Genomic DNA, 12,320 nt, shown 5'->3' with positions numbered 1-12,320 from the left:
CCATCCCTGGGGGTGTTTAAGCAGTCCGTGGAGCTGGCACTTAGAGGCATGGTTTAGTTCTGACCCTTCAGTGCTGGATTAAAAGCTGGACTGAGTGAGCTTGGAGGTCTCTTCTAGCCAGCTGTATTCTGTGATTCATGTGCAAGCAGTGGTGCTGCCGTTGGCTCAGCCGTTCAGGAAAGATGTTCCTTGCTATCCACATGTGAAAATGAGTTTCAGGCTAACACAGAAATATTGAGCACCACTAGACAGGACAAGAACTCAGGTGTGAAAGACAGCCAGAGCTTAATTTAGGCTGCAGCTCCAGTGGAAAGGTGGTCTACAGGGACCATATCAAAAAGAGAGTGAGGTTGGAAGTTCTGCATACTACAGAGCAAATCCATTCCACTCAAGCTAATCATTTTAAACCCAAATGGCTGCAGAGGAACTAAGACAAACAGCAAATCCTTTCTGCTTTTCCAAATAGTACAAAGTGTTATTAAAAAAGAAAAAAAGGAAAGAGCTGTTAAAAATGCATCCAAGAATCAAAGGAAGGAAAAAGCAGGCAGAAAAACTGTACAAGCCCCATTAAGCTGTGGAAATTTTCCTTGGCCACTCTGCAGTACCTTTGGAGAGCAGCATATGGGGGTTATTCTGGGAGCGCTAATTTTAACATCAATGGGGGTCACGTGGGATGCTCCTGGCATGCTGCTTTCAGAAGACATCCCTGCCTGGTTGAGGCAGGCAAGGGGCTTTTAAACTCCAGCTTTTAGCTCCTTCCTACCTCCTTCGTTCCTCCCTTCCTCCCTCCCTCCTTCCTTCCTTCCTCCCTCCTTCCTTACTCTCTCCCTCCCTCCTTCCTCCCTCCCTCCTTCCTCCCTCCCTCCTTCCTCCCTCCCTCCTTCCTCCTTCCCTCCTTCCTCCCTCCCTCCTTCCTCCCTTCCTCCTTCTTCCTTCCTCCCTCTTCCTTCCTCCCTCTTCCTTCCTCCCTCTTCCTTCCTCCCTCTTCCTTCCTCCCTCTTCCTTCCTCCCTCTTCCTTCCTCCCTCTTCCTTCCTCCCTCTTCCTTCCTCCCTCTTCCTTCCTCCCTCTTCCTTCCTCCCTCTTCCTTCCTCCCTCTTCCTTCCTCCCTCTTCCTTCCTCCCTCTTCCTTCCTCCCTCTTCCTTCCTCCCTCTTCCTTCCTCCCTCTTCCTTCCTCCCTCTTCCTTCCTCCCTCTTCCTTCCTCCCTCTTCCTTCCTCCCTCTTCCTTCCTCCCTCTTTCTTCCTCCCTCTTCCTCCCTCCCTCTTCCTCCCTCCCTCTTCCTCCCTTCCTTCCTTCCTTCCTTCCTTCCTTCCTTCCTTCCTTCCTTCCTTCCTTCCTTCCTTCCTTCCTTCCTTCCTTCCTTCCTTCCTTCCTTCCTTCCTTCCTTCCTTCCTTCCTTCCTTCCTTCCTTCCTTCCTTCCTTCCTTCCCTCTTTCCTTCTTCCCTCTTTCCTTCTTCCCTCTTTCCTTCTTCCCTCCTTCCTCTTTCACTCTTCTTTTTTAACCAGTTTTGAAATGTTCTTTGTAAGGGAAGTATTTATGGACTGCAAATGTTCTGACCCTGAATAAAGCTGGCATGGAACAGGTAGAAATACTCAAGATAAAGAACTTGTTCCTAACATCCAATCTAAGTCTCCTCTTCTCTAGATTGAAGCCACTGCCCCTTGTCCTGTCACTGCATTTGTCACCCATCTCTTTCCATCCTTCTTGTAGCCCCCTTCAGGTACTGGAAGGCTGCTATTAGATCTCCACTACCCTCATGGCAAAGAACCTGTTCCTGACATCCAATCTAAGTCTGCTCTTCTCTAGTTTGAAGCCATCTTCAGCCCATGGATGATCCAAACTGAAGAAACATTACACTGAAGATTGATTAGACAGAGACTCATTAGTGGAAAGGAAGATCTGAGCAGATGCAACAGCCCTGACAAAATGAGCCAGAACATTGGTAGAGCTGGGCCTGGTGTGTGGGCTGAATGTGAAGCAGGGTTGCTGGAGGGAGGTTCAGAGAGTCCTTTCTGGCAGCTGGTCCTTCCTACCCATCCACACACAAAACACTCTCAGCAGCTTCTGGAAGTCTTCTGAAAAGGAGTAAGGCAGAAAATGCCCCCAGAGCCATACTCATGGACACAGACATGAGCAGAGTGAGGAACAGGGACGTTCATCTGGTGTCCTTCTGAAGAAGCAGGCAAAGAGGGGAAAGTTACTTCCCCTTTTCTAATACTTCTTTTCTCCTCCCTTTTTTAAGATCTATGTTTAAAATTCTGTTCTTTTGTGGGCTGCTGATGCAGTGCTCCAGAATCTGCTCTGGTGGTTTGCAGTTTCTTACTGCCTGTCTTAGTAATACTTATCTGTTTTGATGTCACAGAGGCACACACACACCAAAAATGTTGCCTGCCTTTCACCAAATCTTCTGTTAGGTCAGGAAGTTATTTATAGAGAGAGTGATTTGCCATTGGAATGGGCTGCCCAGGCAGGTGATGGAGTTGCCATTCCTGGAAGTGTTCAAGCAAAGCCTGGCTGGGGCACTTAGTGCCATGGTCTGCTTGACTGGCTAGGGCTGGGTGCTAGGTTGGACTGGCTGAGCTTGGAGTTCTCTTCCAACCTGCTTGATTCTGTGATGCTGAGCACACTGAGTGGTATTTATCTATTCTGATGTCACACACACACAAAAATGCTGCCTGCCTTCTTTTCCTTGTCATCCAATTCTTCTGTTAGATCAGGATGCTGAGCACACTCCATGCCCATTGTCTCAGAGCAGGATGTTGATGTGCTTTGTTGGGCTTTCTCCAGCCCTTCCAACAGAGTTGCCACCTTCCAGACTTAACCATGAGATGCAACAGGAAGCATGTATGAGAAGTGAGTATTTATGTCAGCCTTATTTAAGCAAGAGACTTCATTTAAGCAAGCCACTTGGTTTAAGCAAGCCTATTTCTAGAGCAGAGTTATTTATACTCCATTTGGCTGGGGATGGGCGTGTGTGGGCATACTTCTGTTGTGCATGAGGCACCTGTTTGGGGTATCTATACTTGGCTACATGTTTCCATGTGCATGGCTTGAAAAAAAGTGGCTGGTAGTGCCTTTGGGAAGGGGAATTGCAAAGGCCAGATTAACCTAGGGAGGCTGTGAAGCCCGTGGGAACAGATGTGTGCTGCCAGAGACTGACACACAGCAGGAGTGTTGGTGGCTCATTTTGTGTGTTCTGAGTTGCCTTGTGAGAATCATAGAATCACAGAATGTCAGGGGCTGGAAGGCATCTCCAAAGCTCATCCAGTCCAACCTCCCTGCCAGAGCAGGAGCACCTGCACTAGGAACCCACTTCTGCTCTTTACAAGTGATAACCAGGATTGATCTAGGGGTGATAAAGGCTCTTGACATAGGTACACTTTATCTACTGCCTAATTCTCCTTTCTCTTAACATATACATTTGAGGCATACTTCAGAGCTCAAAGTGGTTTTCCACTCAGATGAGAATCATAGAATCACAGAATGTCAGGGGCTGGAAGGGACCTTGGAAGATCATCCAGTGCAACCTCCCTGCCAGAGCAGAATCTGCTAGAGCAGGTCACACCGGAACACATACCAGCAGGTTTTTAATATCTCCAGAGAGGGAGACTCCACAACCCCCTGGGCAGCCTGTTCCAGGGCAATGTCAGCCTCACAGGGAAGAAATTCCTCCTTATATTTAAATGAAGCTTCCTCTGCCTCAGCTTCCACCCTTGTCCTGGCACTGGGCATTACTCAGCAGAGCCTGGCTCCAGCCTCCTGGCACTCACCTGCACATCTTTATAACCATTGCTGAGGTCACCTCTCAGTCTCCTCTTCTCCCAGCAGCACAGCCCCAGCTCCCTCAGGCTGTCCTCATAACAGAGCTGTTCCATTCCCTTCAGCATCCTTGTGGCTCTGTGCTGGACTCTCTCAGGCAGTTCTATGTCCCTTTTGAGCTGGAGGGCCCAGAACTGGACACAGTGCTCCAGATGTGTCTTCATCAGGGCAGAGTAGAGGGGCAGGAGAACCTCTCTCCACCTACTAACCACAGCCCTTCTAATCTACCCCATAATGGCATTGTCCCTCCTGGCCACGAGTGCACACTGCTGGCTCATAGTCAACTTCCCATCAACTAGGTCCCCCAAATCCCTTTGCTCTTCTCTGCCTTCAAACAGATCAGTCCCTGAGAGAGAGTACAGAGAGTGTTGCCTGTTCTGGCTACAGCTAAGTCCACTTAGTAAATTGCTCCTTTTAGGCTACACTTACAAAAGGGTAACTGCATGGCAAACAGCTTAAATTGTCCATTCAGCTTCTCTGAGCTTTAATTTGACTTTCTTGCCTGGCTGAGATGGAAGCAGACAGAGCTTGCTCTCAAAAGAGTTTGTTGTGTGCTTTCTGGACCTGGAAATTAGCCTTGTAAGTTTCTGTTCTTCTCATTAGTCTTTCTGCACCTCCAAGAGCCTTCTAACACTTGCCTTTCCCTGCAAGTCTGTGATGCAAAAGTAGTGTGAAATTAGGGTGAGAAATGGTGGCTAGGCCACCATCAACAGCTGTTAAAGTAATGCTCTGGAGGTCCTTCAAGAGCAGCTGGGAAGGTGAACCAAGACACAATCAACTCTATAATTGAGCTGGCTTCAGTAGGCTCTCTCAAAACATCATCAAGCAGCATCGTTGTTCAGGTCTTAAAGGTGTATAATCACAGTAATAAAAGTTCCTCTGAAGGCTGCTGGGTGTCTGCTGCTCTTAAATAACACAGAGCAGAAGCCCTTGAAATAAAAGGACACACATAGAACACTGTCCTGAATTAAAATTCCAGCTCTTTTTGTGTTCCAGACTGCCTAGGCAAGGGTTTTAGAAATAGTGAGACTTGCTATGTACAGAGGATTGGGAAATAGAGAGAAGTTTGCTGTGCACAGGGGGTTTGGAAGAAGAGAGAGGTTTGCTATGTACAGGGGGTTTGGAATCAGAGAGAAGTTTGCTGTGTACAGGGGGTTTGGAAACAGAGAGAAGTTTGCTATGTACAGGGGGTTTGGAAGCAGAGAGAGGTTTGCTGTGTACAGGGGGTTTGGAAGCAGAGAGAAGTTTGCTATGTACAGGGGGTTTGGAAGCAGAGAGAGGTTTGCTGTGTACAGGGGGTTTGGAAGCAGAGAAGTTTGCTGTGTACAGGGGGTTTGGAAGCAGAGAGAAGTTTGCTATGTACAGGGGGTTTGGAATCAGAGAGAAGTTTGCTGTGTACAGGGGGTTTGGAAGCAGAGAAGTTTGCTGTGTACAGGGGGTTTGGAAGCAGAGAGAAGTTTGCTGTGTACAGGGGGCTATGAAACATAGAGGTTTGCTGTGTACAGGGGGTTTGGAAGCAGAGAGAAGTTTGCTGTGTACAGGGGGTTTGGAAGCAGAGAGAAGTTTGCTGTGTACAGGGGGTTTGGAAACAGCAAAGTAGGGAGCAGGAAAATCCTGACCACAGCTGTAGATGGTGAATAATTTGGCAGGTGATGCTCATGTAGGCTGAACCACTGAAGGTTGCAACACTCCCAGGGTAGTTTCTGTGGCCCTTGCAGTCGTGTACTTCAGGGTGCTGTGTAAGGAATCCTCAAGTCAGTGGTGAGTACTGTGAAATCTTTTTCTCTCTGCTGTCTGGATGTGTTATAATTGATTTGCAATTCTTCAGTGCCCTCTCATGCTATATGACTGCTGTGAATGTTTGAGAAGTCAAGGCTTAAAGGTTGCAGACAGCTGCAGGGGCTTGTGTAGTCTGAAGGGTTTTTTACATGGTAGCTATGCAAAGACAAACTATGATTGTATGTGACACTGCCTCCAAACCTCAACATCACTTGAGGTTGGTTGTCAGATGGGACAGTGTCAAGGTTAGGAATACTTTTTTTCTCTTGTGTGTGTGTATATATCAGAATGTCTCCAACTTCACATCAACCCAGTTTCACATCATTTTCTTTCTTGTACACCAGGTTTCCTATGTGTGGGCATGTTGGCTTGCTTCTTCTTCTTGGGGTTGAGGTTGGGTGGTGTTGATTAGGGTGGGGTTGAGTTGGTTGTTAAGATCAGGATATTTTGGTTCTGCATTAAACATGAGGCATTTAAGATCTTCTTGGCTTTATCATTAGAGGTGGAAATAGAGCCTAGAGCTGTGCTGTCTAGACTAAGAAGTCTCCTTTCAGCCCCCAGTCTACCTGGAATCATTTAGCAGTAGGAAACCTGAGAAAAATTCCTGGCAGTTCCTTTAGCAAATTTCAGGATTATTTTGAGGCTCTCTTTAGCTCAGCTGAAGAACTCTGCTTGTCAGAGAGGATGAAGTAGTATTGCACATTCAATGCCCCTAGACAGTCATCGTGCAGACTACTGTTGGCTGTATCCAAGACTGTTGTATGAAACTCTATAAAGCCCTGATTTTGTTTGGATAAAGGGAACTACTTCAACTTCCCTGCATCTCAAAGGCTTTTAGCAGAATAGGAGGAACTTAGGATCAGTAGCCCACACTTCAGGTATGGCTTGTGGAGATGCTCTGGCTACTCTACGAAAGCCAGACTAGAGAGCACTGCTAACACAGCTTGTCCAGTGGTGCAAGGAGTGCTTGAAGTACAGGAGAAGGTAGTGAGTACTGAACATGCACACTGATGGAAATCAAATCCAAGCATGCTTTGCAGAGGAAAAGGTGCTGTGCTTTTGCTATTCAGCTGGACCTCCCTGGGTGCTGTGGTGGCAGATCACCTCTGAAGGACATACCTAATCCGATTTGCAAAGCTGTGTTCCTGTCTGTTTTCAGAAGCTTATGTATCACTTGGTGTTCTTAGCCAGATAAGCTTTGTGGTTTGTAGTAAGGCTGTCTTAAGTGGCAGAAAGGACAGATAGCCTTCTGTGCTGTGGCTAGCCATTTTCATTTGTGTTTATGTGTAGCTATCCAAAATCTTCTTCTGATGCAGTAATAAAAATAACAGAACCAAAATGGTTGCAGATGACACCAAGCTGTGTGGCACAGTTGACTTGCTAGAGGATAGGGATGCCATCCAGAGGGACAGAGAGTGACCACAGGAGCCTGCAAGCTCAGGGTAGCAACTATAGCAATGGTGATACTCCAAAGAAGGATGAAAAGCCAGAAGAAGAATAGCTTTGAAAGAAGTGAATCCTTGTGGCAGCCTGAGCCATTTAAAAATTCATCTCTTTTAAAAGCTCATTTCTCTGTCAGAAATGATAACCAAGTGACAGATGCTCTGAAAAGCCAGACAGATCTCCTGCTGTAGCTCCCTGTTCATGGTCATGCTCTTGAGCATTAGACTGTGGCCTTCAAAGACCTTCCTGGACTCTGGATTAGGCCCAAGTAGAAGACATTTAACGAGGAGTGGCCTTTATTATACAAGGAGATCTGGAAAGCTTCCTGTAGGGCTCTGTCAGGAGAGATTTGAAAACATCACTATTTACAGTGGCTTCTATTAATAGAGCAATACAGGAATGTGATTTGCTTGGGGTTTGGTTTTGTTATTTCTTTAGAAGGACCTTCATTTTTTGTTCTTTCTGTTCTGAAGTGTCCATGAAGCAGGAGCATGTCCTCCTCTTTTCCCCCCTGAAATTCTTTTGGCCACAACAATGCCAAGCAGCACTACAGGCTGGGGCCAGAGTGGCTGAGAGCAGCCAGGCAGAGAGGGAGCTGGGGGTGCTGGGAGAGAGTAGCTGAAGATGAGGCAGCAGTGCCCAGGTGGACAGCAGAGCCAGTGGCATCCTGGGCTGGCTCAGGAGCAGTGTGGGCAGCAGGACAAGGGAGGTTCTTGTGCCCCTGTGCTCAGCACTGCTCAGGCCACGCCTTGAGTGCTGTGTCCAGTTCTGGGCTCCTCAATTCAAGAGAGATGATGAGTCACTGGAATGTGTCCAGAGAAGGGCATCAAGGCTGGTGAGGGGCCTGGAGCACAGCCCTGTGAGGAGAGGCTGAGGGAGCTGGGGGTGGTGCAGCCTGCAGCAGAGGAGGCTCAGGGCAGAGCTCATTGCTGGCTACAGCTACCTGCAGGGAGGCTGTAGCCAGGTGGGCTTGGGCTCTGCTGCCAGGCAGCCAGCAACAGAACAAGGGGACACAGTCTGAAGTTGTGGCAGGGGAGATCTAGTCTGGATGTTAGGAGGAAGTTGTTGTCAGAGAGAGTGATTGGCACTGGAATGGGCTGCCCAGGGAGGTGGTGGAGTCTCTGTGCCTGGAGGTGTTGAAGCCAAGCCTGGCTGGGGCACTTAGTGCCATGGTCTGGTTGATTGGGCAAGGCTGGGTGCTAGGTTGGACTGGATGAGCTTGGAGGTCTCTTCCTACCTGCTTGATTCTATGATTACAACCATATACCAGTGTCTCATGGTCTGTCTGGGCTTATCTTTGTAACAGAGATGGATACATTTAAGGGTTGTCTCCACTTTGCAGCGTCAATAACAGAAACACAGAGAAAATGACGGTGGTTTTTTTTAGGTGTCCTAGAGAAAGTCTGAGGAGCAGCCAGAAATTACCCCCAACTGGCCTATGAATCTTTTCTGTCAAGTGTTGTTTCCTTCCCTCTCCTGCCCTAGTCATCTCTCCTCTCTTACATTATCAGAAGGTAGGACAGAGATTTATATCCGTGGGCACCAACCCTTTTGTGTGTGAAGTTTTCCAGGTGGCATGTGTCATCAGCCCTTGGGCAGGATAGGGAACATCCAGTGCAAAATTAGTTGCCTGAAGTCTCAGGTCACCATCTGTGAGTGCCAGATATAATTTGGGAAGCCCACTAGCAGAGCAGTTTCATAATAGTTGCATGTTATTTCCACTTCAATTTTTCAACAGATGCAATTTCTAGAACTGGAAAGTGAAACGTAATGTTCTGATGGCACATGCAGCAGTCCTGGCTTGTGTTGGTCTACTGCTAGGACTTTAAATGCAGGCAATATCTACTACTTGGTACTGCTGTGGTTTGAACCTGGCTGGCAGCAAACACCATGCAGCTGCTCGCTCATTCTCCTCTGCCCTGGGGAATAGGGGGAAAGAATTGGAGGAGTGAAGGCAGCTCCTCAGCAGATACATATAAATGAATGCCTCTTGTGTGCTTGTGTTGATATCCTCTGTCCTGGGGGATGGAGAGGGAAGAATTGCAGGGGTGAAGGCAGCTCCGCAGCAGACTCATACAAATGAATACCTCTCGTGTGCTTGTGTTGATGTCTTCTGCACTGGGGAATGGATGGGGAAGGATTGGAGGGGTAAAGGCAGTTCTTCAGCAAATGCATGCAAATGAATACCTCTTGTGTTGCTCATGTTGATATCCTCTGTCCTGGGGAATGGAGGGGGAAGAATTGGAGGGGTGAAGGTAGCTCCTCAGCAGACACATACAAATGAATACCTCTCATGTGCTTGTGTTGATATCCTCTGCCCTGGGGAATGGAGGGAGAAGAATTGGAGGGGTGAAGGCAGCTCCTCAGGAGACGCATGCAAATGAATACCCCTCATGTGCTTGTGTTGCTATGCATGCACATAACACAGGGTGTTTGTGCAGGGAGAAAGCAGCGTGTGCAAGGCTCTGTCTGCGTGTACTTTCCCAGCGCGCATGAAAAGAGAAAGCAAACTCGCAATCAAATAAGCAGCCAGAGGAGAGGAGAAGCGGGGGGAGAAAAAGGGAGAGATGAGATTGCAGTTGATTATGAGCCTGGCAGCAGATGTGCTACACAAATCCAGCCCGCTGCATCCAGGCTGTTTCCATGGCGATGGAGCGAGTAATTGTGGAGCTCTGGCGCGCTCCCCCGCGGCCCCCGCCTAGGTGGACGCCAGTGCCGGGTCCCTACCGGTGCCGCCTGGCTGGGGAGGGGGGGAACCATCAGGAGAGGCAGCCGGAGCTGGGGAGCGCTGATTGCTTTACTTGTCCGCCCTTTCCGATGGCGGGATGCTAGGGGAGCGCTGTTTTCCCTCGGAACCCTGGTTTCCCAAGATGCTAAATAGATGGGCAGGAGTTTCCCCGGAACGGGAGCGGGCTGCGATTGGCTGCCGCCGCCTGGCCGTGCCAATGGCAGCCTGACGGGCGCTCAGGTACCCACGACATAAGCAAAGCTACACGCTGGCCCCGGCGGCGCGGGGAGCGGGCGGAGGTGTGCCAAGGAGGGAGGGGGGAGGCTGCTCCTCTCCCATGGCTCGGCCGAGGACGGATCTCCCGAGAGAGCTTCGCCGGGGACCATCTGCCGCGGGCGCTCGCTGCGCCTTCCGCGAAAGGCAGCATTAAGTCATTCGCTCGCTGGCGTGTGGGAGGCGAGTTTGTCACCGGCAGCGATGGAGCTACGGGATCTCTGTAAGTAAACCCCCCGCGCTTCGCCCTGCTCCTTCAGCCCGGCCATCGGATAAATAAGCGGTGTCGAGGGGTGGCAAAGGCACACTGATAGCAGCTCGGCTCCGTTCCGCCCGTAGTGAGATGCTGCTCGTCCGAAGGGCTCAAGGCGAAGTAGTTGTCTATTTGTCTAGCCTTGGTGGTGGTTTAGCCTGATTAAATTGAGTCTGTGGAAGGATGCTCTGTTCTGTGGGGCGTTCTCCCGTGTTGGAGAAGGGAAGCGAAGCACATGGAGCAGAGAAGTCCAAGGTGCCTGCAATGTGGTCAGCAGGGCTGGTACTGCCGGCACGGCAATAACGGGCACGTTAGCCCAGTGCTTTGTCGAACACTAGCGCAGACCCCGAGCCACGAAAACACAAGTTGCTCAGCCTTCATCACTGTGTTCTGCACAGAGAATTAGTGCTTGGCCTGCCCTTCACGGTGATTTTAGTTTGGGTGGGTTTTTTGCAGTCAGTTTCTCCTTTGGATGAGGCTTGTAAAAGCCACATGGAATTCAAAAGCTTCCCTGTTTGGTGCTGAAACAGGTGAGTCCATGACAAGCGTGGAGTTTCCTTTCTCACCATTGTGGGGCATGACTTAGAAGTTGATTCCTTTGCCTGTCGGGACTCTGCTTTTGATTCTGTAAAGGAGAACTGGTATATTTAGAAGGGAGAGGAGGGGGGAGGAGGGTGTATGTGTGTGCAAATCTGTCCCTCTTTAAGCCTCTAGGGTTACTTGAGTTACAGCAGCCGTGGATTCGGCTCAGCATTGTCCGTGGTTTATCAGGTATTTGTCATTAAACCTGGAGCTTTGCTACACGGAGCTCATGGATGACTCCCTGCTCAACCCTCTCAGAGGCTGTGGTCATCTTATCTGCTTTGTCAAAGGGACAGAAACAGGAACAAAAAGGTATAGGAAAAAAAAACAACTTTCTGTGTTTTCATTCTGTGCCTGAGCTAGTCCTGAGCACCAGGAATTTTATAGCAGCTAGAACTAGCTGCAAGCATCACATGAAGCTGTCTGCTTTGGAGGGATCCTTTTTGTTTTTGATGTATCAGGAATTTTATAGCAACTAAAACTAGCTGCAAGCTGACATGAAGCTGTCTGCTTTGGAGGGATCCATTTTTTGATGTATCAGGAATTTTATAGCAACCAAAACTAGGTGCAGGCATCACATGAAGCTGTCTGCTTCAGAGGGAACCTCTTTTTTTGATGTATCAGGAATTTTATAGCAACTAAAACTAGGTGCAGGCATCACATGAAGCTGTGTGCTTTGGAGGGATCCATTTTTCTGATGTTGTGTGTTCATTTCAGAACTTGAGCACACAACTTCTTTTCCTGGTGTCAGGAGCTGCTGGGAAGTCAGGTTGCTGCCTGGGAATCTCAGGCTGAGGGTGTGATATTTGTTGGGTTTTTTATTTGTAAGATATGGCTTAACTTGCTTTTGGGAGAAGTGCTTTTGAGGTGTGTCCCTTTGCTTAAAAGCATCAGTGTGGCTGGTCCTGGAGATAAAAAATTGTTAATGCTCTCAAGAACTGTTTGATCAGTGATTGGATACTGGAATGGGCTGCCCGGGGAGGTGGTGGAGTCGCCGTCCCTGGAGCTGTTCAAGGCAAGACTGGACGTGTCACTTGGTGCCATGGTCTAGCCTTGAGCTCTGTGGTAAAGGGTTAGACTTGATGATCTGTGAGGTCTCTTCCAACCCTGATGATACTGTGATACTGTGAAATTAGGTGAAGACAGAGCCTAGAATTCAGTGCACCAACACAGGGAGAATATCTGTTGGTGAAGGCTGCCTTAAGCTGCTCTGTGCTCTTTGGAGTGTTTAAGCAGAGGTGTCACAAATGCAGGAGGAGCTGTCATTAAACCTGAGTTATTTCCTTATCTGAAGATAGAAGATGTAAGTCACTTATCCCTGTGTTTCCTGGGCATGTTGGGGTCACCTTTTACTGAATTGATCACCTCAGACATCCTATGGCACTGAGGGCTTAAAACCACCACGATTTCCCCCATCTGTGCCACAAGGTAGCTGTTAG

General features: G+C 48.8%; 1 protein-coding gene across 9 annotated transcripts in view; it reads left to right on the top strand.

Moving 5' to 3' along the window:
• The window catches only part of ELMO1 (engulfment and cell motility 1), a 340,489-nt gene that overhangs the window by 260,245 nt on the left and 67,924 nt on the right, over positions 1 to 12,320 (top strand). The window contains exon 1 of one of the 9 annotated variants that reach the window (XM_064170016.1): positions 9,800 to 10,269. The exons of the other annotated variants lie outside the window; for them this stretch is intronic. The gene's annotated coding sequence lies outside the window, so the exon portion shown is untranslated. Of the gene's footprint in view, positions 1 to 9,799; positions 10,270 to 12,320 lie in introns of those variants that run through there. 9 annotated transcript variants of the gene reach the window in all.

This window comes from Pogoniulus pusillus, chromosome 32 (genome assembly GCF_015220805.1).
Source record: "Pogoniulus pusillus isolate bPogPus1 chromosome 32, bPogPus1.pri, whole genome shotgun sequence".
NCBI lineage: Eukaryota > Metazoa > Chordata > Aves > Piciformes > Lybiidae > Pogoniulus > Pogoniulus pusillus.
This window is presented reverse-complemented; position numbering and strand designations above follow the sequence as displayed.